General features: G+C 37.5%; 1 long non-coding RNA gene across 1 annotated transcript; it reads right to left on the bottom strand.

The window, feature by feature from the left end:
- Nucleotides 1-9924: 9924 nt before the first annotated feature.
- Nucleotides 9925-24064, bottom strand: LOC121674452. Its single transcript, XR_006019621.1, has 4 exons — nucleotides 23990-24064; nucleotides 23490-23633; nucleotides 18101-18303; nucleotides 9925-10917 (listed from the first exon to the last, which is right to left on the bottom strand). It is a non-coding gene; the product is annotated as an uncharacterized LOC121674452 (long non-coding RNA).
- Between the last annotated feature and the right edge of the window lie 3652 nt (nucleotides 24065-27716).

Raw genomic sequence — 27716 nt, 5'->3', positions numbered from 1 at the left:
CATGGATACTTTGGATGGACTGCAAGGTGTACCTGAACAGGCCTATGGCTTCCATCTCAGAAACATGTGCTCTAGTCATACTAACCTTTTTTGTACTTCTTTGCCATACAAAGGTCTTGTGCATTCATTTGGAAAAATTACTTTCCAATCCTAGGTTAAATATTTCCTAAGCTTTCAAGTTAATGACAAGTATGAATGACATAAGAATCTGGATGATTTAATCCTCCTTTCTTATACTTGACCACCATGAACAAACATTACTGCTTAAGCTACCAAAATCCACCTGTCTAGTCCTACTTAGAGACTACAGTAATGAAGTAGACAAGCACAAGACATTTTTATTACTCAATAATTAGAACTCTTTTTATAGTACATGTAGGTTCTTTATTCACATTTCTACTTTTCTTCATTTTATCAACACATTTTTCCTAGTAACTAAAAACCAACCCAACTGAAAGCAAATAGAATAGAAACTTTTGAAAAGTGATTTCTTTTTAACATAAAACTAATTTTTAAACATAACAACATTTTCATCAATGACACTTTAATGATGGCTTTGCCTTAAACAAACATGTTTAAAACCTACCCAGACTACTATGCTTTTCCTTCAATGAGAAAAAGCTTCAGATGAAGTGTATGAATGCCTCAACTCTTGCATAATCTTTCATACTGCTTACTATCGGTAAGTTTCTAGCTGAAGTACTGTGTCCTGCTCTGTGCGTTACATGGAAAAGATGGGCATGTAAGAAAAAGTTCAGAAATTTTAAACTGTCAAGAAAACCCCAAAATTATGTAAGTATCTTCTTTAGTCAAGAAGACAAAAGACAGTCAAGATTAGATGTTAATTCTTCAGGATTTAGCATAAAATTATATATATATATATATATGTATATGTATTTACACTAACTCTAAAGTATATGGAACACTGAAAGATATTCCCGGGTATCAGATAGCAATGTAATATCTCCAAATGCTACAGTTTTTAAACATAGTAGATAAATTCTGCCAGGAGTATTGAGGTAGCCAACATGTCTTTAACATCCTGTTGGGCAGGAGTTTTTAGTATTCCATGTTTTCTTTTGTTAGCTGCATGGAAGAATGAGAAATTTTCTTTTATGTGGCTTTCACTTTCACAGGGTCAATTGATCTCTCAGTTTCCCCCAGAGATTACTTTGTGACTCCAAAAACATCTAAATAAAAAATAAATATTTTTTTAAAAAGTTTAAAAACCCCACACAATCATTTTATCTGGATTAAAAAAAGCTCAGTTCTCCTAAGGTGACCAATTTAAAGTGTTAGGACATAGTAGAAAGACTATCATCAAAATCATCAAATGATCCCTCATTTTTTAAAAAACAGTTAAGTAACACTCTAAGCAATTCTCTCTCAGTCCCCTGTGGTTCCAGGTGAGCAGATCAAAGAATCACCTTCGCAAACTAATCAAACACCACCCTAGGATTTAATATTACACCTATAGTTCAATTCATTTATCTTATTAAAAACTGATGAGCGTCCACACTTGGTAATGTGCACCGTGAGACCTCAAACTTTATATACTGTGCAGTTTCATCCCTTCTAATATTCCAATACATCATAAAATCTACTTCCTTTTCTATGAAATACTAGTTTATTAATTATTAGTCTCTTTTCCTTCCAAGAGAGTAAATTATTCCCAAAATCATAAACAAATTTTACTTTCAGTCTCATCACAACCTGTTATCTCCATTGTAGTGAATTCAGTGATCATTTTAAGGCCAAAGCTGGGAAGCACGATATTCAAGCAACAATTTGCAATTTTCAGGGCCACCTGTGAGACCCTTTGATTTTATAACTCATGTCTGAATGTTGAAAGACAACCCTAAAATTTAATTGTACATAGATTACCATATTTTTCTGCAATGTATTAATTTCATATATGCCACAGGGTTTTTTCTATGTTCTGTATTAAAAAAAAATATAGTAAAAGGAAGCATTATTGGATGGATGCATCTCCTTTAAAGAACTTCACAATATATTTATGATCAGTTGAGGGAACTCTTGTTATTGTGCTGATGACAGTGGCCAGTGGATAAACTCATATGAGGGAGCAGCAAGTAACACAAAACCAGTCAGCAGTTGGGAAGATGATAAATGAAATGGACAAATTTAAATCTGAAGAATTTGTTTTCAAATATATTTACTAAATTCTACATACACTGCACAAAAAAAAATTAAAATATTTTTAGAAAATAATTTTGGCAGCTCAAGTTCATAGTGAGCAAAAATCTGTTACACCTTAAGATTAGTTGCAAAATGGCATATAAGTAGCTTATTGATTGCAAGGTCATTTCACTGCTGGAGCAGATGATTCAGTTTATTCTCATTCTAAATTTCTGAACCAGTCTCCAGTCATTCTTAATAGGACAGTATACTCCCATACGTTCTTTAAGACTTAATTGTTTCATATGACTCGTCACCATTTTGCAGGAAATAATACTCCAGGTAATTTTAACTTGAATATATCCTTATAAAACCCTTCAAGATAAAGTCTTGTGGTTCATCACAGAAAATGTAGGACTTGATAATTGCTCACATTTCTGTATTTCTATCAGACACATAACAAGCAGCAAGTCCCATGTATTGATAATATTATAAGAGTGACTTTTCATTCCCTATCTGTTCTTGTTATTTTCCACACACAACGAAGGAGGAAGATTGATTGTATTCATTTCCTCTCCATTTTGTTCTGATAGAAGCAAATAATTTTGAGACAGAAAGGCCAACTATCATAACAAATATTTCAGCTATGATGAAACACTTCTATATTTATACAACATGCAACAGTTACTTGCCAAACATTTCTTTTTTCTTTTTTTAAATCTATGAATGAATCATTAGATTGATTAGCATATTATTTTTTCATGTTTTTTCTGAACAATTTCCTTGTTAAAGTAAAGTAAAAGTTTAGATAACAGTCCTAGCCTGAAGAGACCAATATTATCTCTTATTTTGTTATTCACCCATTTCAATTTTAGTTATTTTCCTTTACTTTAAAGAAGCCATACATTGGAAACCAGAGTAAATAAAGTGACTGTCTTGCAACCTCCACATTGCACCAAAATAGCTACAAAACTTGATTTCAAAGCATGTCTCTCTCCATCCCTTCTTTTATCAGGAAAATACTAAAGCTGCCATCCATTCATTTATTTCCATTAGGTCTATGAATTCATACTTTTACTCAATGGTATTTATGACTCTGTATAGTGGTGTTTACATAGTTTCATTGATTTCCATTAGCTTTAGCAAAGTAAAATTATGTTAACCTTTATGTGTTCAATATTTTTATTTTTAAAATGAAATCTACCATTTCAGCCAAGACTCAAGAAAACAGTACTAATATAAAAAACAGTTTCAGAAGGCTTCCTACCTCCACCAAAAAAAAAAAAAAAAAAACCATGTATGTGAAGGAAGAAATTGAAGGAAGTTGCACTAGCAGACACAACAGATTAATAATAAAACTCAAGAGGATGCTTGATCAGCCTCCTAGCCTTCTTCAGTGTAACAAATGGTGGCCTGGCCTGGTGCATGAGGGTAGAGCAGTTGCTATTGTTTATCTTGACTTCAGCAAGGCATGCAGCACTGCCCCTTATAAAGTGCTCACTGAAAAAATGTTCAAATACAAATTAGATTAGTGAATGGTGAGGAAACTGGCTGAACTGCCAGGCCCAGAAGGGGATGTCAGTGGCACAAAGTCCAGCGGGAGGCCAGTCACTAGTTATGTGCTCCAGGAGTCCTTAATGGGGCCAGCACAGTTTAACATCCTCATTAATGACACACGTGATGGGAAGGGAGTGCACCCTCAGCACTTTTGCAGATGACACAGAACTGGGAGAAGCTGCCAACACATCACATGGGTTTGTAGCCATTCAGGGGACCTCAACAGGTTAGAGAAAAGAACCACTTCAAGTTCAATGGAGGGAAACAATGCACTGCTCCCACAGGCTCCCACTGCTACCAAAACCTTGGCCCCTGCACCTAATACAATGGCATTTGAGATGTTTGACAGCTGCTACTTCTTTCTCAAAGACCTTGGAAAACAGTTCTCCAAGGAGCAACTTGCCACGCAAGACCCAGCATTCCTCGGGATTCATTACAACACAGAATAGGGCAAGTTTACAACAGAATATTGTCAAAACCAATCTGCTTTATTTTGAAATAAGTGATTACCTGTCATCTCAGAATACATGCCATAGAGTCATGTAATCAGCTTTTCTAATTCGTAGCACTGTAGTGTGAGAGCTTAGCTTCTAAGTAGTGCATTGCATTTCATAATGGTATATTAGACATCCAAGACATTTTGATCTTGGAATAAAGCTTACTCCTTTTCATTTGTAACCTTTGTTAACTGAACACACACACCTTCACAGATAATATTTCTGTTTAAAATCTGCATAGAGTGTATTCCACTTCAAATGCCTAAGGCAAATTTATGTTATTTTGATTTCTGCTCTCTTCCCTCAGCAGGTAGTAAAATTCAAATTACCAAAAGTATAAAAATAAATTTTATCTAAATGCTACATGGTTTTCACATAATATATATAATTAAATATGTTTTAAATATTTATGGTGTTAAGAAAAGCATCTAGGCCTGTAATACTTTAAAGGAGAAGCATCAACTGTTATTTATGCTCTAATTTTAAGCTCAATATAAATGTGTAGTCAAATATTTACACATAATTGAAGATTAGAAACATGCCTACGGAAATATTTTGAAATACTAACTTAATGTTTAATTATATTCACGTTGCAGTGCAGCTGAATCTCTTTTATCACCTCTCACTTGGATGCCCTCTCACTTGAGAGCATCATACTTATTTCATTAGCATCAAAACAAAGCACAGAAAAGCTATCATGGAAACCCAAACCTATAAATGGGTGACTAGCAAGTGTTCTTCAGTACATTTTTTTTGGGTGTTCAAATTTATTATTATTTGAGCCTGACACAAGCACTATGGTTTATTTTTACTACTTTCTGTAAATCATGAAGAGGTATCATATTTGTTAACATATTATCTTATATTTTGTAATATGTTCATATCCACATATGCACAAAGAAGCTTAAGCAACAAATGTCCTCAGGTTTTCTAGAAAACCAACTGGACTACATAATCATATTTCAGAAGTATATACATTTCAGTACCCTAGTGCTGGGGGATGAGATTCTACATTTTCTCACTGTCAGATAGTTTCAAAACCATACAAAATAAATTCTTATAAGGAAATTTTCTTCCATCACTTTCATTTAATCCAACCTTTTAAAAGAAAATGTCTAGGTACATTTTTACTGTTGTTCACATCAAAAAAAAAAAAAAACAACCAACAACCTACATTGGCTTCCTGCACTTTATATTGTGCAACAAGAAATGCAGCAATCAAGTCAAATGTAAAGAGAATTACTGAAGTCACAAATATAATGTGCAAAATCTCATAACCTTTAATGGCTATCATAAAACCTTGTACGTATTCACCTTCTGTCTCACTACATATGCTTAGAAATAGTTAAGTCTATCATGCTGTCCTAACTGTTAAACAGTGACATAAAAGTAATCCACTATTACACTAGTCCCAAATAAGTCAATTTATAACTGCCATTACTTCCAGTAATTGTCCTGGCTTTGCTTACTTTATGAGTCTATAAAGCACATCAACTCCAGCTCTAAATGAAAATAAAAATTTTAAGTGCTATAAATCAACTTTTGTTGTCTGGAATGAGGTGAAGGAAGCCCAGAAAAGCAAATTTTCGAGAAAAGTCTCTTCAGAGGAATATAGATCAGATTGGTCAGCGGGCTGCTTCACTTCCTCTCAACATATTCCACCTGCTAAATAGACTTGCTTTTTCTCCCAGTCATTAATACTCCAGAATAAAGTCTCAGGAGTAGATGTCAAGATTTTGGGACTCTTTCCAAGGTAGACAACGAAGACATGAAGGAAAACTATGGTTGTCTTCAAGGCAGAAATCAGGATACCAAGTTCTACATTGATTGGTACCAGTAATCAGGGTAGAAATTTACCATATGGTATTAAAATTAAAATAAATCCTCAACGGAGGAAAACCAGACAGAAACAATCTAGTAGTGGGTGGTGATGCTTTCCTTGAAACTCTCATTCCAGCTAGCAAAAGAATGCTAAACATGCCAGAGACACTGTATTTATGCATGTTATATGGAAAAACAAAACAAAACAAAAACCAAACAAAAAAAAAAAACCACCAAAACCCAAAACCCAATCAAACTAACAAAATTTAATTGCCTTTAAGTGTTATTGTCCCTCATTGATTTCAGAATCAAAGAGATCAGTTCATGAAGGGAAAGACAAAACCAGAAAACTGAACATGCATTTGAGTCAATCACCTTGGCCCATGACAAAAAAAAAGAACTTTTGGAGTCCTAGCTCCAGAAAAGATGTCATTACTACAGATTGAAAGATGCTTATTGGGAAACTGAAGGTACTGTCTTGTGAAGACAGCAGAGCACCACAAGATTTTGAGTGAGAACATGGAGTGCTAATAGATCTAGAAGACCAAAGAAACAGAGACAAATCCAACAGTGTCAGATTCAACAGTAAAATTGAAATCTATGAAAAAGCTTTTCATTTACCACACCAAAGACAGACTGCATAGTGAATCACACCACAGATTCATAAATTTTAATTGTTCTTGAACATCAAATTCTCACAGATAGTACAGGTTTTGAGAATGACATCTCATTACCTGAATAAAGAAAAAAGAATTCGTATTACCTACTCTTAATTTTGAAAAAGCTTTTCTGTTAAGAGAAAAAATGCTCTTGCTTTTCTCACAAGATACAGGTTTGATAAGAACATAACACTAATACTCAAAGTCAGAACCAGACCATGATAAACTGGTGAATTTTCTTTTTTAAATTGAAATGCTAATAAGGTATTGAGCAGGAGTAAGGAATAGTACTTCATTTACAGTCTTATTTCCCTCACAGTTTAACTGATCCCAGAACATGTCATTTAATCCAAGGATAATTGACATAATGCCCACTGAAAGGAGAATTTTCTTGGCCAGGAAGAGACTTATCTAGTCTTCACTTGTTCCAAGCAAAGAGAAAGTTTTGAATACTTGAAATAATTGGTAGAAGCAAATAAAGCACACAGTTATTGTCAGGTACAAGTACTGAACAGTGAAAAACATACATGAACTCAGCCAAAAATAGTGCCAAGATTCTTACGAGGTAAAGTTTTGCAGGTCTTTCTACTTATTTTTTTACATATAGTTTTTGGTTAAATTATACCTTTCAAACAAGAGTTCTGCAAATACATCACTTCACATAACAATGTTTTAAAACCAAAAGAATTTTTAACCCAATCACTGAGCAGGTCTTTAAAATCAGTTGATAAGTGAAAAGATGTAAAAATATATACCACATAATAAAATCATTTTTTGTTTCAAATGTTTTCAATATGGTTCTGACATATCATGTAGATCCTGACCAATACTCTCCCAAATAATTTAAGATTTTATTGTCATAGTGCCAATTGAAGTACAAAGTTGTTTTCTGTTTTCTCCCCAAAATTAAATGAAGTGAAATGTGAAGTGGAATGTGAAGTCAAAGGACATTTGATGTGTTTAAAGCCTTGATTTCTATTGGACGCTCTAAAAATCTCTAATAAAAGCTCAATTTTAAACATGAAGTCTAGGACACAAAAGGAGGAAGCAAGAATCAAATCGAATCTGTTCAATGCTTTTATTTATTCTGAAGTGTTGGATAAATTTTTAAAAGACAGAAATTAAATAGTCAACAAATGTCAGATGTATATAATGACAAAGCAAAATCTTGTTCTAGTATACATTATTCATAGCAGAGAGTCCCCTTCAAATATGTCTTCAGTTATTAAAAAAAGGAAACAATTAAGGTGAATTGCTATACAAATCTTAAGAGTACAGCAAGGACAATTTAGGCTAACCAGCCATGTTGAAAACCCTGCCCTGCATCTCATGTGAAGAGATGGAAAGATGAACAAAAGCAGCATGTAACATATTCTGTTAGGAATACTTTATGACCTACTGTGTTGTGAGGAAAGGAGTTCACTTAGACCCTTTAAGGAGAGAAACCTTAAAGGTGAACATATATGCTTTACTTTTCAGCAACTGTGAAAAAATTCCAGAAAAAGATACATCTTTCTGATTGACAGCATATTAGCTAAGCATTGTGAAGTGCAAAAACAATTTAGAAATGAAAATGTGTCCTATTCTTTACTACACTAGATTACATATTTCTCTCCACTCACATTTAAGCCTCCCCTCCCCAAAACATGTAGGATGCATTTTAATTTAACGTTTGCACAGAATCTGTTTTGCTGTTCAAGCGAAAAGCAGGATCCACTCCCATTCCCTCCCACCGAATCTATAATTTCAATGTCTTTTCTAGGCCAGAAAATTCCCAAAATCTCTGAAAATGTGACCATAATTATTGACCTATCTGAATTTTTCTCTTGTTAAAGCACATCTAATTTACTTTCAGAAGAATGGTTGTGCATTTTAGTTTTGGCACAAAATTACTCAGTAATAAAGTTTTTGAAGCATCATATATTCCACTTCTCTTCTTACAAAGGTGCCAAAATAATACATATAATTAGTTAGCTGGAAAGCAAAGTTTAATTTGTGGAAAGTGAACTGCTAATGTGATTTTGTAGTGTAAACAATATATAGTGCTTATATATGCACTCACAGAGTTAATCAACATTGTCAAGCTTCCTATTTCTTAATATAACATCTCTCTACAATGACTGCAAGAGTGAGTAGCAATTGAGGCATTGTTTCTTTTTTTGGTCTTTTTATTTTTTTTATTTATTTGCACCTTCCCCCTACCATTCTTCATGACAGAGTGAAGAAAAAACTTTTTAAAAAAGATATTATTTCACATTGTGTTGCTTCAGTAGAATAAATCAGATTACTTCTTTTCAATCTATATAACTTGTAAGAGTGGTAGAAATCTAGCTAAAAAACATGAATGTCTTTGCTATTTTCTGTTAACTGATAAAGACCTAGTTTCTTAAAATAAAAAATAAGGAAGATTTGACAGTTCTTCAAAATTTAGAAGACAACAGTTATGTTCATTGTCAAAACTTATGACATTACTGATAGGCCTGAATAACTATGCTAGTCTAAAACAGTAAAAGCAAGATAAGACTTACTCCATGCAAAATGGAGTTGAATGCACACATTTTAAGAAAAGACAATACTGTGCCTTTTTTATGTAAATGATATTTATGTGTGCTTTCATTTTATTATTGTCATTTTCAAACTGAACAAAATATCCTGCAGACACAGAAAATTATTTTTCCTGGCTTATTCTTACATTTTAATCTAAGAAAAACACACCAGTGCCATTAGGCTTGTTTCAACTAGATGGCTAAAGCTATTGACATGAGAACTGAGCAGCATTCTGATTTTTGTATTCTTTCACTAAGAATCTACCTCCTCATTTTTCAATATTACTCACCTTGAATGTAAGACATACTCCAAATGTGACTTGCAGACAAACATCTTCTCAAAGACTAGAAGCACACTTTAGACATTTCAGTATAATTTTTTTTTTAACTTTCATAGCTGTAAAAACCGAAGTGCACTTTAGCATATTGAACTTACATTACATATTTAAACAGTTCATAATTTTTACAGTCATTTTTCATTTCTTGAAATTGTCAAATTTTAGCAAGAACTTTGGTGTCATTTCAAGCTAGATATTAGGAAGAAATCTTTCTTATTGACGGTGGTGAAGTACTGGAAAATGTTGCCCAGGAAGCTGGTGGAGGTCCCATCCCTGGAAACATTTAAGGTCAGGTTGGACTGGGCTCTGAGCAACCTGATCCAGTTGAAGATGTCCCTGCTGCTTGCAGGATGATTGGACTAGATGACCTTTGTGAGCACCTTCCAAAGCAAAATATTCCATGATTCTGTGATTTCTTCTAAGAAATGCTTATATTGGGATCTCATGTATGTGTAGACTTCTCACTCACTCAAAATTGCTTCTGTAGTCATAAAGACAAATTAATCAATTCACAGCTGCATAATTTTTGACTTGAAGACGAACAAGGCAGGTCATGTCTGTCCTATAATTTTCAATCTATTATATATTATTGTTTGCTGAAATATGCTCCTACTTTCTCTGGGAATATAATGCAACAGTAAATTAAAACATTACTACTGCAACAGTATGAATATCAGTTCAGATCATTTGGAATCAGGAACGTAATTTTGTGCACATTTGCAACATGTGAAACTCATGACACAGGCATACATCTGTGTCTCATCTCTTGGAGAATATGTTTAACAGATAAGTATTTACCCTCACAGTTTTTTATTGGACCTGATTAATTTCAGAATTTCCTCACTTGACACATGCTACACCACTCCTTGACATATAGTTGAAATTAAAAAAAGAAATCCATTGTACGTAAAGTTTTCATATGGAAAATAAGAAATTTCACTCCAAGATTTCCCCAGATAGGAGGAGAGAGGAGACTGGAACAATCCATTGCCTTCCAATCCTGCCTTGTACCAGGCTGAATCCTTCCCATCCTTATCTAGTGTAAAAGGAGACTAAAAGAACTCTCAAGAATCATGAGATTCAGTGCATGTTTCCAAGCCCAAGACTCATGTGCCTCTTTCTGCTGTTTAATTTCATTTTTTACCGTGCTACTGGCCAGTTGTCACTTTTACCTTTTCAGATCTTTCTCCTCTTCAGCTGCTTCTTCTTACTTTTGTATGTTCTTGGTCTTCTCAACATTTTCTTCCCTCATTCTCCCTTGTCCTCTGGAGCTCCAGGTGTGCCTGGCCCAGTCCCTGAGTACTGCAACAAGCTCTTCAACAGGTCAGACCGTGTTCAGTTGGAGGCCTCTGTTTTGCTGCTGGGTAAATTTTGTAGTAGACAACACCATGAAGTCACTACCCACATCTTGCTCTGCAAGCCTTGAAAAACTTTCCACATTTGATAAAATGAAATCTAGCACTGGGCCAAACACCAAAGCAAGGTTTTTTCAGACATGTTCAGGCTTTTTCTAATTCCTTAGCTTCCCCCTTCATCTTGAGTAGCTACCCCATCACCACCACCAGAGAAAAACTATGTCTGCAACTACCTGGGTGAAGGGTCTCCTTTCCAGCCTTTGTCCTGGACAAGTCTCTGGCCCCCTACTACAAGTTTTACTGCAAAGCCCTCTCTCCTGCAACACATAATTGGATATATATGTGTGGATGCTGCAGAGCACATGCCTGCACTTGACAGATCTTGAACAAGTCCCTCTACATACACATTTTTGCACTTTCTTCTCTGGATCAGCCCCTGAAGGCAGATTTTTGCCACAGATAAAGGAGGGACAAGCAACACTGGGAAATCTTCCTCTTTTCCACCTGTAAGCCCTCATCCAGATCTCCTTGAAGAAGCTTTTTTTCACATTAAGAATTGTAAGAATTGTAAGAATATTTCTAAGTCAGCATCTGATACATGCCACGGGCTCATATGCTACCTCCCGACAAACACATATGATCCACTGTATGGGGTATTGTGGTACTGTGATTCATAGAATCGAAGCAGAGACAGACAGAAGTAACACCAGTACAACTTCCTAAAACTGACAGAAGTGATAACTGATGGCAGAATGGAATGCTTCAGTATGACTCTTCTGCTTCAGGCACTGGTAGGGTGACCTCATCTTTGTAAGACAGGTAGAAAGAAAACACAGCTTTTGCCCATGCATGCAGCAGCTCATGAGATCCCTTTCAAACAACTGATATATGGACAGCTTGCAGAGAGCACTGTGAACTAACATCAACCCGCTGTAATACTCAGTGGGATATGAGAAGTTAGGCTATAATTGTTCCCTGCTCAGTGATTCCCCTCATAAAGAAAAAAAAATGTATATGGTAGGTATATCCAAGAACATTATAGTTGCCACCAAAGTAGTGAACAGCCTTGAAATACATCTGCATTTAAATCCTGAAAGAGTTATTAATTTGTCAGCAGGCTGCACATGTGACAGAGTGAGATATGTCTGTGCTGAGTTACAATTTCCATTTGCATTCTGCTGAATACCAGTCTGACCTTGTCTAAAGAATCTGCTCTACTGCATTGCGGTCACCGCGCCTGGAAATTCATTGAAGGAGTATTAATAAGAGGCTTCTGGGACTGTCAGCTTCACTACTGGCCTACCTCCAAGAAACATTTTTTTTTTATCATCAGGAGGAGTCAGTAGGAGAGAAAGAGAAATTACAATTAGTGGCACTGCTGTTTCTTAGACTCAGCATGAAACATCAAGAGGGCATCATATCTAAAAGCACATCTCGTCTGCAACAGGGGCAACCATTGCAACAAGTAAAAAATACATGAAGGAAAGAGGACAGGGGAACCAGCTCAAAGCTCCAGTCAGCAGTGAGTCATGGTAGAGGACAACCACCTCCAAGATTTTAATAATTTTCAAGTGCACACATGAACATGCAAGTTCAGACAGAACTCTCAATGAGTAGGAGACATTTCTAAGCCTTAAATTACATCAAGCCTGTCACACATTCCCAAAATAGATTTCACTAGAAATTCAAACTACCAACAGCCTGAGTGAAACAGCTTTATAGAATGCAAAGGCTGATTAGTATGAGGTTGGTTTCAACATCCAGAGGCAGATATCAGCCCAAAAAAGCACAAAACTTGGGTGTGTGCTAGAGGGTCCCAAAGGTATCAACAGTGACTGCGCTTCACTGAAAGGATGAAAAAAGCTGACAGGCTGTACAAATAGAAAAATGGAAGGTGGAAAACATGCATGACATCAAGAGCCTGAAGCTATGCACTTTCTGATGTATCAAGGGAGGAAATGGAAAAACTGTGGGGATATGATAGGGTTGACAGCCTGAGCTGTTGAAACAGTGGATTGGATGGAGCTGTAGGGCTGGCTCTCTCAGTAGGTGGGACTGTACTATGAAATTTAAATGAGTAGGGGCCTAAATGCAGGTCTGGGAGGCCTTGTCACAGAAAATCAGGAACTCAGAGGCATGAACATGCATCTTTTAGAAACCACTGCATTTCATCTTATCACACAGTCTCTGAGATTCTAAAATTTTTTTGACCAGCTTTAATCTCCATGCCTAACTTCAGTTCACCCTAATCAACACTCTCTTCCATAATACTGCACTCTGTGATGTCTGATTAAAGGCTCACTTAGGTAAGTAGTTCTGCATCTCACTAATACATTTTTGCTATTTAAGCCTATGGGATTTATTTTGTTCTCCTTTATAGCACTGACTCTGCAAACATCCAAAATACAATCTGGCTGACAGCTTAACCCCTTCACTGAATGGATAATGTTCATGTACAACAAGGTTTTTGACCAAGAGGTGAAGAATATTCAAATTTATCCTGCATGCAGAATAAGGCTCATGGAAACTATCCATAACCAAAATAAAATACTCATTTTATAGAATTATAAAGGTTTTTTTCCCCTTCATATACAGAACAGAATAAAGACAAAAGGAAAGTCACTTTAATATTTCTGTTTATTGGTCAAAGAAACTGTAAATGACTAATAATAACTTCATCAGCTGTAGCAATCTGTGATATATTTCCTCAACCAAGATTCTGAACAAGTTCTAAAGAAGACCTGAAGTACTGTGGTGAGAAATATCACACAAATATGCATCCCTTTTTTTTTGTCATAATGCACACTGTTCTAATGATTCATACATTACATTGTACAATACCACTCTAGATACCCAGTCCAAATAAAATGTAAGAATAGATGTCAAGGTGAGTCTATTCTACAATTATGCTAGAGTTGATCTGCTTCATCTAATACATGATTTTAGTATATAATCAGATGAAAACATATAAAAAATTTAAGTGTTTTGAAAAATTATTGTTACTACCTTGCCATAGTTTGAGTGCTTATAGCAGCAATGTAAAGCAAAATAAGTCTTCTTTTAAAAGCACTGGTTACACAGAGATATTGCTATATTTTAGTTTAAGGATTGAAAACATTTTATTCTCCACTGCACTAGTTGCCATTTGTACAAGCAGAGGGCTTCAGAGATGTTAGTCAGAAGTTTAAGGATTGATATAATCCTACTTCTGCATGCCGCTGGCATTTCAATGGGTGTCTTCTCTTTTGAACAACAAGATTGTTTTTGCCATATTTCAAAGAGCTGCAAATTCCTATACCTAAATCACCCAACTTTTCACGTAACAACTTGGAGAAAGAATTTGTTAGAAAGTAAATTTTATATCCTGAGCCTAAGAGGTTGTATTCTGAGGCTTTTTCTGTCTCTGCTTTCTGTACTCATAGGCATAAACAGGCACCTATGTTAATTATTTTTCCACCCTTGTCTAAAAATTGCAATAAGGAAGTAATTTTGGACACTGCATTCCTAACTCTTTACAACTCTATTAATTCAGCGAGTCCCAGAATCAGGAGCAGAGTTAGCTACAGTATCTGGCATCTTAGAAGACAAATTAATTGTGAGTTGATAATATTCTTTCTAGTTTGTGTTATCAATTAACTCAGATATTAATACAGTCTGTTCAAGCACATTTTAAGTACAAAAAAGGCACAAGATCCTGTCAGTGTCATTTGACAGTAGTTCATTTCTCCCTGTGCGTGTGCACGATTCCAGGTATGTTAAATAATTTGTTTTCACACCATCATGCTATACCTACAGGTGCTAAATTTCAGTGTGGTAAAAAAAAACCCAAAACAAATATGCCAAAACCAAAAAAGCTTCAAAGGGAACCAGTTCACCCAAGGAAGGTGGGAAGGTGCAGAGAAAATAAAAATACAAGTATTTTATACAGTATCTGAAATACGTGCAGCATTTTATGTTTCTGCTGTATCACAGCTGTTCCTGTACAGGCTAATGTACAATTTTTCTGGAGGAGGATTGTCAAGGCTGACTGAATTAACCTTGAAGTATTGTTCCCTTCGGTTATAAATTTTCGTAAATCCAAAGCATGAAGCTGTTTGAAAGAAAGGGAAAAATCCCAGAACTGTAAGCTGTGTTGGTAGCCAGGGAGACTGCTGTTTGATACTATCATTGAACAAACCAGACAGACAGAAATAGGATGGAGACAGACAGAATAGGCTGGAGAATTGGACACGCAGAAACTTAATGAAGTTGTGCAGGGTCCTGCACCTGGGGAGGAATGACCTCAAGTACCAGCACAAGCTGGGGGCTGACCTACTGGAGAGCAGCTCTGTGGAGAACGATCTGGGGGTCTTGGTGGATGACAAGTTGGCCATGAGCCAGCAGCACCCCTGTGGCCAGGAGGGCCAATGGTATCCTAGGGTGCATTGGGAAGAGAGTGGCCAGCAGCTGGAGGGAGGTGATCCTGCCCCTCTGCTCAGCCCTAGTGAGTCCGCATCTGGAATACTGTGTCCAGTTCTGGGCCCCTCAGCACAAGAAATACAAGGAGTTACTGGAAAGGGTCCAGCAGAGGCCACAAAGATGAGTTGGGGTCTGGAGCATCACTTATGAGGAGAAACTGAGGGAGCTTGGCCTGTTTAGTCTGGAGAAGAGAAGACTGAGAGAGGATCCCATTAATGCATACAAATATCTCAAAAGCTGGTGCCAAGAGAATGTTTCCAGACTCTTTTTGGTGATGCCCAGTGTCCTGGGTTGCAGTGTATTCTATTACCATCCCCATCAGCTGTTAAAATCAGGTGGGGCAGTGTTTCCTTGCCTCCTCCCCCCCCCAGACTATCTTGCTGTTAATTGCCCATCATTGTCCTGCCGCCTGACTCAGAGATAACTCCCTCCGGACTATCTTCTGTTAATGAGCCTAATCAACACTTGGCCTCATGACTCATTACCCCATTGTGAGATGCTCCACCCAGAGGGAGGAACCAAGCATCCCATCGTGGATATAAGCTGAGGCTGAACACCAGAGACACCGGGCTTCCCACTGGATTTCCAGAGGACAGGAGCTACACAGCCACCATTGGACTTCCTGAGGAAGAGCAGACTGTTTTACTACAGGATCACTGCTTCAGAGGACTGCAGCCACCATTCCACCAGACTGCTACCACCACCCTGCCTAACAGGGTGTCAGGTTGTACCTTGACTCTGTCAGTTTGACAGTGTTTTCTTCTACCTTTTTTTCCCCTTTTTCTTTAATTTCCATTAAATTGTTATTCTGACTTAGTGCCTCCCACTGGTTTGTTTTCAAACTAGTACACCCAGCCACAGGATAAGGAGGAATGACCATTAATTAAAATACAAGAAGTTCCATCTCAACATGAGGAAGAGCTTCTTTACATTGAGGTTGGCAAAACACTGTAACAGGCTGCCCAGGGAGTTCGTGGAGTCTCCCTCTCTGGAGACATTCAAAATCCACCTGGATATGTTCCTGCGTAACCCACTCTAGGTGAGCTTGGGGTTTGGACAAGATGATCCCCAGAAGTCCCTTCCAACCATAGCAATTCTATGACTCTATGAAATACAGCCTCGAACTACACAGCTCCATTAGAGTCTTGACAGTTAAGTCATACACTTTACACGAATAATCTCCAGGTATTAGAGCCAATGGTGATTAATGCTACTCTTATGATTCACAGTCTTAAGTGAGAAACAAACCAAGGTAAAAATGAAAGGGGTCTCCAAAAATCAGAAGTCAGAGAAGTGCTTTAAAAAGAATCTCTGCTCAAAAAGGACTTTGTTATCACCCACAATAAGAGAACACTGAAGCAAGAACAGCTCTTATCTGATACCTTTCCAGCTTTTCTGTGACTTCATGAGAAGTACAGGAGCAGCCCTCGAGGATATGACATCTCAGGAGTCATTTTGCTCTTTTCAAGCTAAATACAAATGGATCTACTCAACTCCTCTTAAGCCACATAGAGATGTGGCAATTCAAGAATTCCATCTTAAATTGTTTGCTGAGGTTTATTTTCATGTTTCTTCTTCCCTATGTACCAACAGTTACCAGCTATTAACAAAAGTTTTAGTCCACAGCTTAGTGCAGTCCACCATAATGCTACTTTTAAGCATGCCAGAAGTGAAACTGGCATTAAATAACTAAAGCCAGGTTTTACATGCGGACGTAAAAACCTGAAAATTGGTATTTGGCTAAGGACTGTAATAAGGATTGTCCTTCAGAGACAGTTAATTTTGTCTTTGATCAGCTCCCTGTGCATAAACTCTTATCACAAATGTGTTCATTACACTTCAAAAAATGGATTAACTTAATTCACAAAAAAAGGATATAACAAAGAAAGGATCCTGCAACAAGGTAGACAGACAATAATCTTGAAAAATGAAGAGGGAGAAAAAGGGAACAGAATTGAGTGGGATCCAAAAGCAAGTTAAAAATAGATCAGACAGGCTTTTCCACAGAAATGGCATGAGACAGGTGGAAAAAAATAAATGAAGTGAATGAGGAATATTATTGCTTCAGCAAAGAGAATAACCTCTGTGATTTCCTAGAAAAGTGACTTGATTTGGACAAAGCATTAAGCGCAAAAGAGAGAAACAAGTCACAAGATAGTGACATGAGGACGACAATGACAGAACTTCCTTCTTACCAAAAGCCCTATTTCCTCAGCTGTGGGGGGTTGTGCAGTCATCCTGACAGAGAAGAATATTTGAGGAATAAAGAAACTTTTTACAGTAAACAGTGCAGTCAGGATTTGGCTGTCCTGACTTTTGCCATCAAGACTTTAATTAGGCTTTCCACAGATGACTGGCAGCTGATGTGGGTGGTTGCTAGAAAGCTGTAGTCTGCCAAAGGGCATTTGGGATGTACTTTCAATGTGAAGTGTCACAGAACACTACATACTTTTCCAAATCAGGTTGCAGACTCTTCTGTTGAGTATTCCAAGAAACTGCAATAATTTTAACTTAACGTCCTATTAAATTGGGAAGGGTAAAAATTAGATGTCACCTCACAGAGTGAGGCGCTTCAAATATAGGTTTGTTGGTATCTCTGAAGCATTGGTTACTATTAGAGTTACTGCCATAGAAAAACCAACTAAAATTTCAGTCTTTAAAGAAAAACTTATAAATATGACACTTCAAACAAACTTAAAAATAGGCAGGAAAATCCTCTATATAACTTACCCAACACACTGTAACTGTCCATGGAGATGAAGAGGAGTCGTAACTAACAGTACAGAATTAGACTTCGATTATTTTTTCAGCACGTTTATTCTTCAGGAGTGGATTCCAGATGTACAGATCATCAATCAAAAGAGATTTCTAAGCTCACTCTCATTTACACAAACTTGTTCAAAAGGTGTATTCAGTTATATCACTCTAAGTCCCTGCAAGAAAAAAAAATTTCATTCCTACCATTCTCTTGACTAATATATAATTTCTTACTCTTTGCTTTTCTTCACTAGAAATTGCATTTAATTCCCTTTCATTTTTCAACAGCCACAATTGCATATTAAGAGTACAATTATCCCAAAAGCTCATATGATGCAGTATGTGGGGAAAAAAAAAATATATCCCAAACCTGCAATTATTTGTCATTTAAAGGACTGAAACGGCTACAAAACACAAAGGGTGAAGACCAGCTGTCATTCTCATTCCAAGTGCATGAATGACCAATAGTTTTTAGCTGTAGGAACAACCCATTAAAGTCACTCAGATAATTTTTTTCAACCCGGTAATGATCATTACAATATCATTTCTCAGAGGCAACAAGAATTACGGCACACCATCAGCAGAGTTGACTTCTGCTGACTTGGCATGGCCACTAGTAATTAAAGTATAATGCCGTAAGTCCTAGGTATCACTCAGTGTCATGGATTAGCATAGCTATGGAAGTGATTCTCTTGGAAAGAGGTGCTTACAGTTTCCTCTATGATCTAACAGAACCTATCAACTGGCTAGTTTGAATATTGACGATTTTTTAAGCCACTTAAAAATTTTGACACGCCTCTGTGGTCCACATTTAAGAATGAACAAACCCTGGGAAAGCTCTCTCTTGCTTCTGGCCTTGGGACAGGTAACTGGGTGGGGGGGGCCTGTGCAGCCCAGTGGGGCCGGGCCGGGACACAGTCATCCTGGAGCCGTGCGGCCCTGTTCCACCCATGGACCCCCACACCCCTGCTACATGCAGACGGCCCGGCTCCCCACCCCCTCTCCAGCGCGGCTGAAGATTCAGCTGAAGCTGCACCGCTGCCAGGCAAAGATCATGTGACCAACAGCGATAAAAGAATTCCAGCTGCGGGGCCCAGGTGAGATTAACCCTTTTAGTGCTGTAAGTTTCCTCCAGAATAGATGAAGCCTGCAGACATTAAGTAAAGAAAGAAGAGCTGAAACTCTGAGGCAGGAGAAAGAGGAGATGCTTAGAAGCTGAAATTCTGTTGTAAAGCTATGGTGGTGATAGACTATGATATATCAGAGTACCTGTTGTAATTTCATGAAAGCACGGGGGGTTGCAGCGTTCAAACTGTACTTGTGAGCAAAAGCACCTCAAGTGCTGAAATAAGCAAATGCTGAAGCAGCTGTAATTTGATGAGAAGTTTGAACAGGGAGAGATGGAAGTGATGGGGACTCTTGCTCCAAATAGGAAGGAGAAGACATCTGTTCCTAGAGATGCTCCCAGAGATAGTCCTAGAGATGAAGATGATGAGGACCCTTTTTCTCCCAGGGAAGGGAGAGGGCCTCTTTTCCTAGAGATGAAGATGCTCCCAGAGATGGGTGAAGAGAACTTTTGTTTCTGAACAGCTCAACTTTAAAATGGTACCCCAGTAGCTGAAGATTGGACCCTTGAAAGAAGTTGTGGGGAAAGCTGCAAGTCAGGGGAAGGGACTCTCACATGTGACAAGAGAACCAACCCGGGCGGTTGTCTCGTTGTAATACTGAGCCATGAGAGAACTTCTTGTGGAGATGTCTCCGTAGCATGAGCAAGAGAGACTCCTCTCCCTAAGTGAACTGAACAAGGTTATTATAGAAGTGGTAAACTGACTGCAAATCTCAAGGGTTGTCTTTTTACGTTGTCAGTGGGTGAAAGGATAAAGGTGGGGGGAGGAGAAGTGTTCTGAAGGTGTGGTCTGATTTTTTTTCTTCCTTTTAGGTCTGTTAATAAACATCTTTATATTCTTTTAAGTTTTGTGCCTGCTTTGCTTTCTCCTAATTCTTATCTCACAGAAGGTAAATAAGTAATGAGTATTTTGGTCCAAACCACTATACTACACTATACCGATCTCTGCCCCACTGAAGAGGCAAAGTATGACTTGTGGCAAAAAGAAGGACTTTTTATCACTAAAAACTCTCTACTAATATTTCAGATTAAATTTATGGAACTTCCTAGCTATAAGCTATTCGGTTTTCGTCATTAAACCCTGAGTCAGCACTACAGGAACAAAGCCCACCTTTCTGGCTTTGGATGCCAAATGGGTATCACTGAAGTACCTGCTTCATTGTAAAGGAAGTTTTTAAAAGAAATTCTTAGTTTAAAATAGTTTATTAAATTGATAACTTCCCTTTTCTATTTATAAACTAACTATACGTAAACCCTTTGATATCACACAGAAACAAAGAATTAAATAAGCAAATTAAAACACTGGGTTATACAAACATGTCCTATTGTTCTTCTCTGCAGCTGAGTACTTATCCACAAGGGTTTTTCCACCAAAGGCCTAAGAAATAGTTGCAACCACATGCATCTTAAGTAGAGCAGATGATGTTTCTTGTACACTGCGTTATACAGACATATTTGCAGATTGCATGCATTTTTATTTTTTCTGAATTTATACAATCAGTGTTTCTAAGCCCGTAGAAAATACTTTTTTGCATACAGTAGGACTGGACTGTGCATTTATTGAACTTCGAAATATTAAAACTTACAAGATAGTAATGTATTATTTTTTCATATTACTCTATTCAATAGCAACCCAAAGTTAGACTCATTACTCAGAAAAGCCTCCTCTTATTTTCAAACAATCATAAAATGCTGTTATTAAGTAGATGTGAAGAACCATAAAGCTCTTGATTCAGGGAGTCTTGCCTTCTTTTTGACCAGGGAAATGAGTTTCTTTTTTCCTTTCTCTGTTATTTCTGTATATTGAAGAGAATTTTGATAAACCCTGTTGTTCTGTTGGAATTTAAAGAGCTCTATGTTGATGTACACAGTGCCTGGACATCTTGCAACTGAATGCCTAGAATTTGATCTTATGCAATGTAAAAGTAAAATGACGGTTTTGCAATGTAAAACCAAGTGAGACAATTAGCAGATAATAAAGGTTTTTCACACTTTTTATCTCAGCAGGCCCAGTCAGTAATGATCACTAATAAATCCCTTTCACTGTCAATGCTTGTAAAAAGTCTTCTTCATCATTTCTTTTTTCACAAAACAATTACCTATTTCCCCCTACACACTGCGCAGTTTGAAATGTAGTTGAGGACACCATTGCTACGAATCTCATTTACAAAGTGCTTAAAAAATCATCTGAGATCAAATACTGTTAGGAATACAATTGAGGTAGCAGCAATTCAGCTTTCTTCTTTGCTGGAGAAAGCCATTTCAGAGCCAGAAAAATAAGTTTCCCATATAGTTTCCTTTTGAAAGTGAGGTTAATATACCACGGGAAAAAAAATTTAAAAGAAAAGAGAATGAATTTTTCAAAGAATTGTTCCAAAACAGAATGACCCCAAATTAAAAAAAAAATGGCCCTGAAGTTTTAAATCCAAACTAGTTTCAGCAGCTGTAATATCTTTAATCTTCTTCTATGAAATATTAACTTATGATACCGGATGCTCAAGAAAAAGATAATACATTCACCTGCAATGCACTTCAGCACTCATAATAGGGGCATCACCCATAAATGTATCAATTATAAGAAGATATTACTATACGCATTTGTCACAATTTCTCATAATTTTTAATTTGAAACTACTGTTAGCTGTTCAAATTCATTGCATGAATTCATCTCTTAACTTCTATTAGAATACATCACACATCAGATACAAAGTCAGCTATCATTATAGAATTATGTAAAACACAAATAATTACAGTAATAAAAAGGAAAAGGCTTATGAGTGGTTACATTTAGGAAATAGGGAAGCAATATTATTTTTTTCAGTCAGCAGTAGCATAACAACAAACAAAACCCAGATAAAACTGACCAGAGACAGAGATGTAGGACCAGAACCAAAAGTATTTAAGCATGGAAACGTGAATATGTTTCCTTCAGTCTTAACAGTACCTGCATCTCTAGGTTGCCTGAGCACTGAGGAAAACACCTCCAAATCTCATTTTCAGATGATTTGGTAAAGAATGAGGACATTCAGGAAACAACTGTTTCAGAGGCACCTGGTAGCTCCCTCCCTCGCAGACGTTTCCAGAACCAAATTTCTAACTGAAGTGTTATTAGTGGATATGGGATTACAATGCAGTCTTAACATTAACATGATAGTAATTCTTAGAAAAGGACAGTAGCGTCTCATCTAGGAAGCCTCAGGCTACTTTTTCACCCCCCTAAATCCTGCAGTATTAGAATGAAATCAGATGTGGAAAATTATCAGTGTCATATTCCTAAGGATATTGGCTTCATCATAAGAGGGATCAGCACCTGAAAGTATTTTGTCTAAAATTTTATTTGTTTGCAACTATAGTTATGGAGAGAAAAATTGAAAGGTCAAAATGGCTATAACTAAGGAAGTTATTATTTCCAGTCATCTCATCATAACAGACTGGGTGACCTTTCCTAACGAATGTGCTGTTAGGTTTATCTCATTGTAGGTCATTGATTTAATAATTTATAAGTAGGTACTTGGCCATTTACAGTGTCACAGGTGAAGAAAAAATGTGCTGCAGACAGTGAAACTAAAACCAGCAGCAGTATCATCTTCAGTATGACAGAAATGCCCTAACCATGTGTTTGCTCTGTGATGTGTGATCACTGATCTCCTCTCTGATGATAAAGACTGATTTATCTGTGGAAAGTCTCCCTCCCACATCCAAAAAAATAAAAGTCTCCTTCTTAGGTACAATAAAGCATTTAAGGAAGCATTTGGGAATAACTTAGAGATGCCAGCTGGTGAATTTGAGCTATATAGTTAACTACATTCTTACATAGACTACAGATGAAGTTCAGTGCAGAATCTCATAATGTATTGGTCACAACTCAAATATGGTATTATTAGGACAGGTGTCAGTCTTCAGTTGCTTGCAGTTTGTCAAACTTGCACATCCTGATGACCTTTAAAAACACACACTCCAAAATTTCTGTCTGTATCAGACAGATTTTAGCAGGTTACCTGGCCCTCTCAACAGTGCACTGCTGAAACCAAAATAACACATACGAAGCTTCCATTAGAAACAGAAAGTGCTAACCCTCTGTGAAAAGTTATGGGGAGTTGGCAAGGATGAACACAGAAGGAATATCCATGAATCTAAAGGTGATGGGGATGAGGGAAAATGGGGTTTCCATTGTGAGTTAAGCGAACTGTAAATTAGTGAGACAAGAAAACAGATAAGAGGGGACATACAACTTACCACGTCCTCCTGAGTCACAGCCTCCTCTTCGATCTCAGCACTTTGCTTGTGCCAGCAATCTTTAGTGAAACCTACCAGTTGTTCCACTCTGTGGAAACTTTGATACTTATTACATTTATTAAAACATTTCTGAAGACATTTTAGCTGTATTTGAAGAAAAAAAAAAGAGAGAGAAGAAAAAAAAATTCTTGATTCTTCTGATTCTTCACCCAGTAAAAGATACTGTGTGATGACATCATCACACTTGAGAGTTTGAGTTCAAAGATCCTGGGTATTTGTCAAAAAATATGTTCTGTCACTGTATATTATGAAACAGTGATAGATAAAAATTCGCTATGATTTTTTGAATAACACTGACATTCCTACAAATCTTTGCAAAGTTCAAACAAAAAGACTTTTTTTAAATTAACATCATAAAATTATATAACTATAATTCCATGATTCAAGGTGACAAGATTAATAAAAATGTCAAGGAGTTACTGCTATACCAGTACCCTCACCCTGGCTGCTCAGTTTTTCTCTTTTCTGTGTTTCATTCTTCTTCCAGCATTCTATTCTCAGAAGCTGCACTGTGCTGTTACCATGGAAAATAAAGCTGTTTTCAGCACTTTATTTACCTACCCCCTCCTTTTATTAGTTTAAGTCTAACTAAATGTGCCCTCAACCTCACATATCCTTAAGAGTGTAGAATCTACTTTGTGAATATGGCTACTTTAGTTCATTTTGTGGACCATCTCTTTTTCATCAAAGGTAGGTGAAGATGAGAATTTGTTATTGGAGTTCAACTTTTTGAAGTTGACTGACTGAAGATAAAGCCAGCATAAATCATTGCTTAAGTGATGGAGTCTGTATAGACCTTTTTCAGCTATGACATGACTGACTGAGAATCAAAACTTAAAAGTGGCAATTATAGAGTTATAAAACAGTAGCACCTGAAAATGCTCATGATATCTCAAAATAGAGTGTACTCTTCAGTGCATATACATAACAGCCAAATGTAGCCTTATTCTTCTTTCATTATGCAACAGTACGTTCTATATTTCAGAAACAGCAGAATATTATTTGGAGTTTGTTTCTGCTTTTAGTAACCTTAGAAGGACTCTTTTGTGATTCATCATCATCTTAGTTAAATATTGCAATGATTACAAAATCACTATGAAAATATCCCACTGGAGATTAAGTAAGATATTCTATTGCAATATTTTTAAGCTAAACTTTGAAATTTCCATACCAGGTAAAACTGCATTTCTAAAGTGTAGCTGACAAGATCAGTGTACTATCTCTGCATCTTGTTTACAGCATAAAAGTTGACTTCCCACAGAGATAAATAATATCTTTCATCTCTGTCTCTACAAAATTTTAAATTTCTGGCAAAGGCATTTTTAAAATGACTTGCTGTCAGAGACTGGTATTTCAATCCTTGAAATGAAAGGTTGGGGATTTAACCAAAAATCAAAAGAATGAATTTAAATTGTTAAGATTTTTGAGGTAGGAGGTTTTCATTTGTTTTTCCAAGCTAATAAAAATAAATTATTATTAATAAACATTAGTCCATGCTGCAATTAGCATATGCTAAAAAGATTTACAATGGCTTCATAACTAATGCATATCCTAATGTTACACGAGGGCATATGAGAAACTCCTTCATACATATGTACCCTGAAGACCAAAATTTGTTTAATGCACTTCATGGCACAATATACTATTCTCAATATCTTATACAAAAACTAATAAGAACAGAAATATCTAAATCTGCATCACTGAATACTACACACAGATCATGCAAATAGGTGACTTCATTTCTTATTCATATTCATATCCTATATACTGTCTTCAGTGATAAGGCCTAAAGACAAGCAATAATAAAAAGTTCAAGACTGATGCTTCATGAGGCACATCAGTAAAGCAGGTTTAAAGCATAACAAACTTAACTGTGGTGTAATGGTGTAACTCCTTAAGAATATGCCTCATACTCACTTATCTGAAGAAGGTTTCAGTTGCACTTGTAGTGAGCTGCTTGCAATTAGCCCATGAGATAATGATGCAGTTAAGAGTATGACCAAAACAGGCACCAGGCTCAATACTCAAAATGTCTGAGAAACTTCGTATGTAAGACAGATGCGAGACTCCTCCCTTCTTCCCAAGATTTCTGGTAAGTGAAAGCTCTTTGTGAAAGTTCTGTGCCACATCAGTCCGCACAAGAGTATCCTACAAAACTTTGATGTGTTCTGTAAGTTGTATATATATCGTCATGTATATGAATTTAAACAGGTAGTGTTTGAGATACATAAACTGGACTACAGCTTGAAGCAAAGGAATGCCAGAGTATTACTGAATGTGTAATTTTGGCTATAAATTGTGAAGATTAATTTGTATGCCTGTCCCTTTTTTCTCTTCCTTTGTGCCCATTCCTCACCGTAAATGTCAGCAAAAGGTATCAAGCCTTTTGTTTCACTGAAGCAAAGACACCTCTCCTTGGACCACTAAGAAGGAAAACGACGAGTGCCGTGAGTCAGTTTACCTCTGACACAGGGAAAAAAAGGGGTTTAGAAGCAGTTCACACAACTCCAGGCCCTGTTTCAAGCTTTTCTAACTTTAATACCAAGGTCAGTATTGTGTTTTTCATTCCACAAATCCCATTCCCAGCCTGAATGAACACTGAAGGGTTTTATATGCTGCAGTATCACTATTACAGCTGGTGGTGGGGTCCGAGGCTGTGACCCAGGAAGAGATGACCGGTTCGGGGAGATGGTCCCGAAAGGAATCGCCTTCCCGGGGTCCGGTGTCTTCCTCTCAGCTGCTGGCAGAGGAGCCCTTGCAGAAGCTGTCAGCTCTTTAGTGATATCAGCTCGTGATTCCAGCTCAGCTCTGCAGGGCAGCCTCTAGGCCAAACCAGACCAGAGAGAGAGACGAGAAGGCCCATATGGCTGGTTCCGCACAAAGGTAGCTTTATTGTTGGTCCCCTCCGGCGAAGGGAAGCCAGGGACGAGCTCTCTCTCGAGGGGCTCGAGGGAGCTTGCCTTTATAGGGATACAGGGGATCAGCAAGGGGACCAATGGATTACAGAGGGTCTGGGATAGACCAATGGGTTACAGAATGATCTGCATAGGGTCTCCCAAAGGATTGTGGGTCTACTTTTCCTCACCATGGCTCAAAAGTAGTCACCTTTCCAGGGAGTCCTGCTGGGCGATTGCAAAATCTTTTATCTCAGCAGACATCCCTCCAGGGCAGTGGCTGGGCATATCCCACAACTCCCCCTTCTCTATTTATTAAAAAACATTCCCAGCAGCCTTTCTGCAGCAACGTAGGAGGCAAGAGAACATAAGTAACACAGTAATAATTACAATGAATACCCACAGAGCTTCCTTAATCAAAGATGCAATCCATCCCTTATTCCCCATCGTCCAAAAAGGTCATTGTCTACTTTTAGGTCATCAAGGCTGTGGTGAGGAGAGCATCAACGTAGACACATTTCATCTTTGGGCAGGGATGGGGCTTCTGAGAGGGAATACAAGCAAGATTTGTTAGCTTTGTGGTGAGAGGGGAGGTTTTGGGGTTTAGGGAAGTTTGACAAGGGTTGAGGGAAGGGGATATTCTGGGGTAACAAGGGGTGACATCATATAAACTAGGGATCAGTTTTTCCAGGCTGTGTCTGGCCTACGGCTTGACTTTTTGCTGTAGCTTCTTGTTCAGCTTTCTGTTTCGTCTGCTGCCGTGTGGTGGGATGATCTTTTTCCTGGTTGGTGGGCATCCGGCGACGTTTTCGTCTCCATGCCGAGCTGGTCTGGTTTTGTGGAGGTCCTGTATTTGTCTCAGGAGAGTTCTTGGTGTTTGTGGTAGCAGTGTTTGTAGGGCCTAAGTATGGTTTAATGCTTTTTCCTGGGAACCACTTTGGGCCAGATTGTAGCTGGACACAGGCATAGCCTCTCCCCCAGGTAATCAATTGGAAAGGCCCAGAGACCTGGTGTGTTTCAGGGTCCTTCACCAGCACTGGTGGTTTCTCTGTGAGCTTAGCTTGGGTTGAATTTGAGAAGTGGTGGAGTACTGGTGGGTCAGGCTCTGACGATGTACCATTTAGGAAGTTAATGACATAGAGAGCCTTACAGAGTCTTTCAACAGGAGACAAGATTTCTGTTTCTCTCCATTGCTGGTTGAGGACTCTTTTGAGGGTTTGGCGGGTCCTTTCTACGATGGATTGTCCTGTGGGATTGCTAGGTATGCCTGTCT

The sequence above is a fragment of the Corvus kubaryi genome, unplaced genomic scaffold, assembly GCF_017639235.1.
Source record: "Corvus kubaryi isolate FWS band 111438036 unplaced genomic scaffold, C.kubaryi_AGA036_p1.0 68, whole genome shotgun sequence".
In the NCBI taxonomy this organism is placed as follows: domain Eukaryota; kingdom Metazoa; phylum Chordata; class Aves; order Passeriformes; family Corvidae; genus Corvus; species Corvus kubaryi.
Note: the sequence above shows the minus strand (reverse complement) of the source record. Positions and strands in the feature narration are given on the sequence as shown.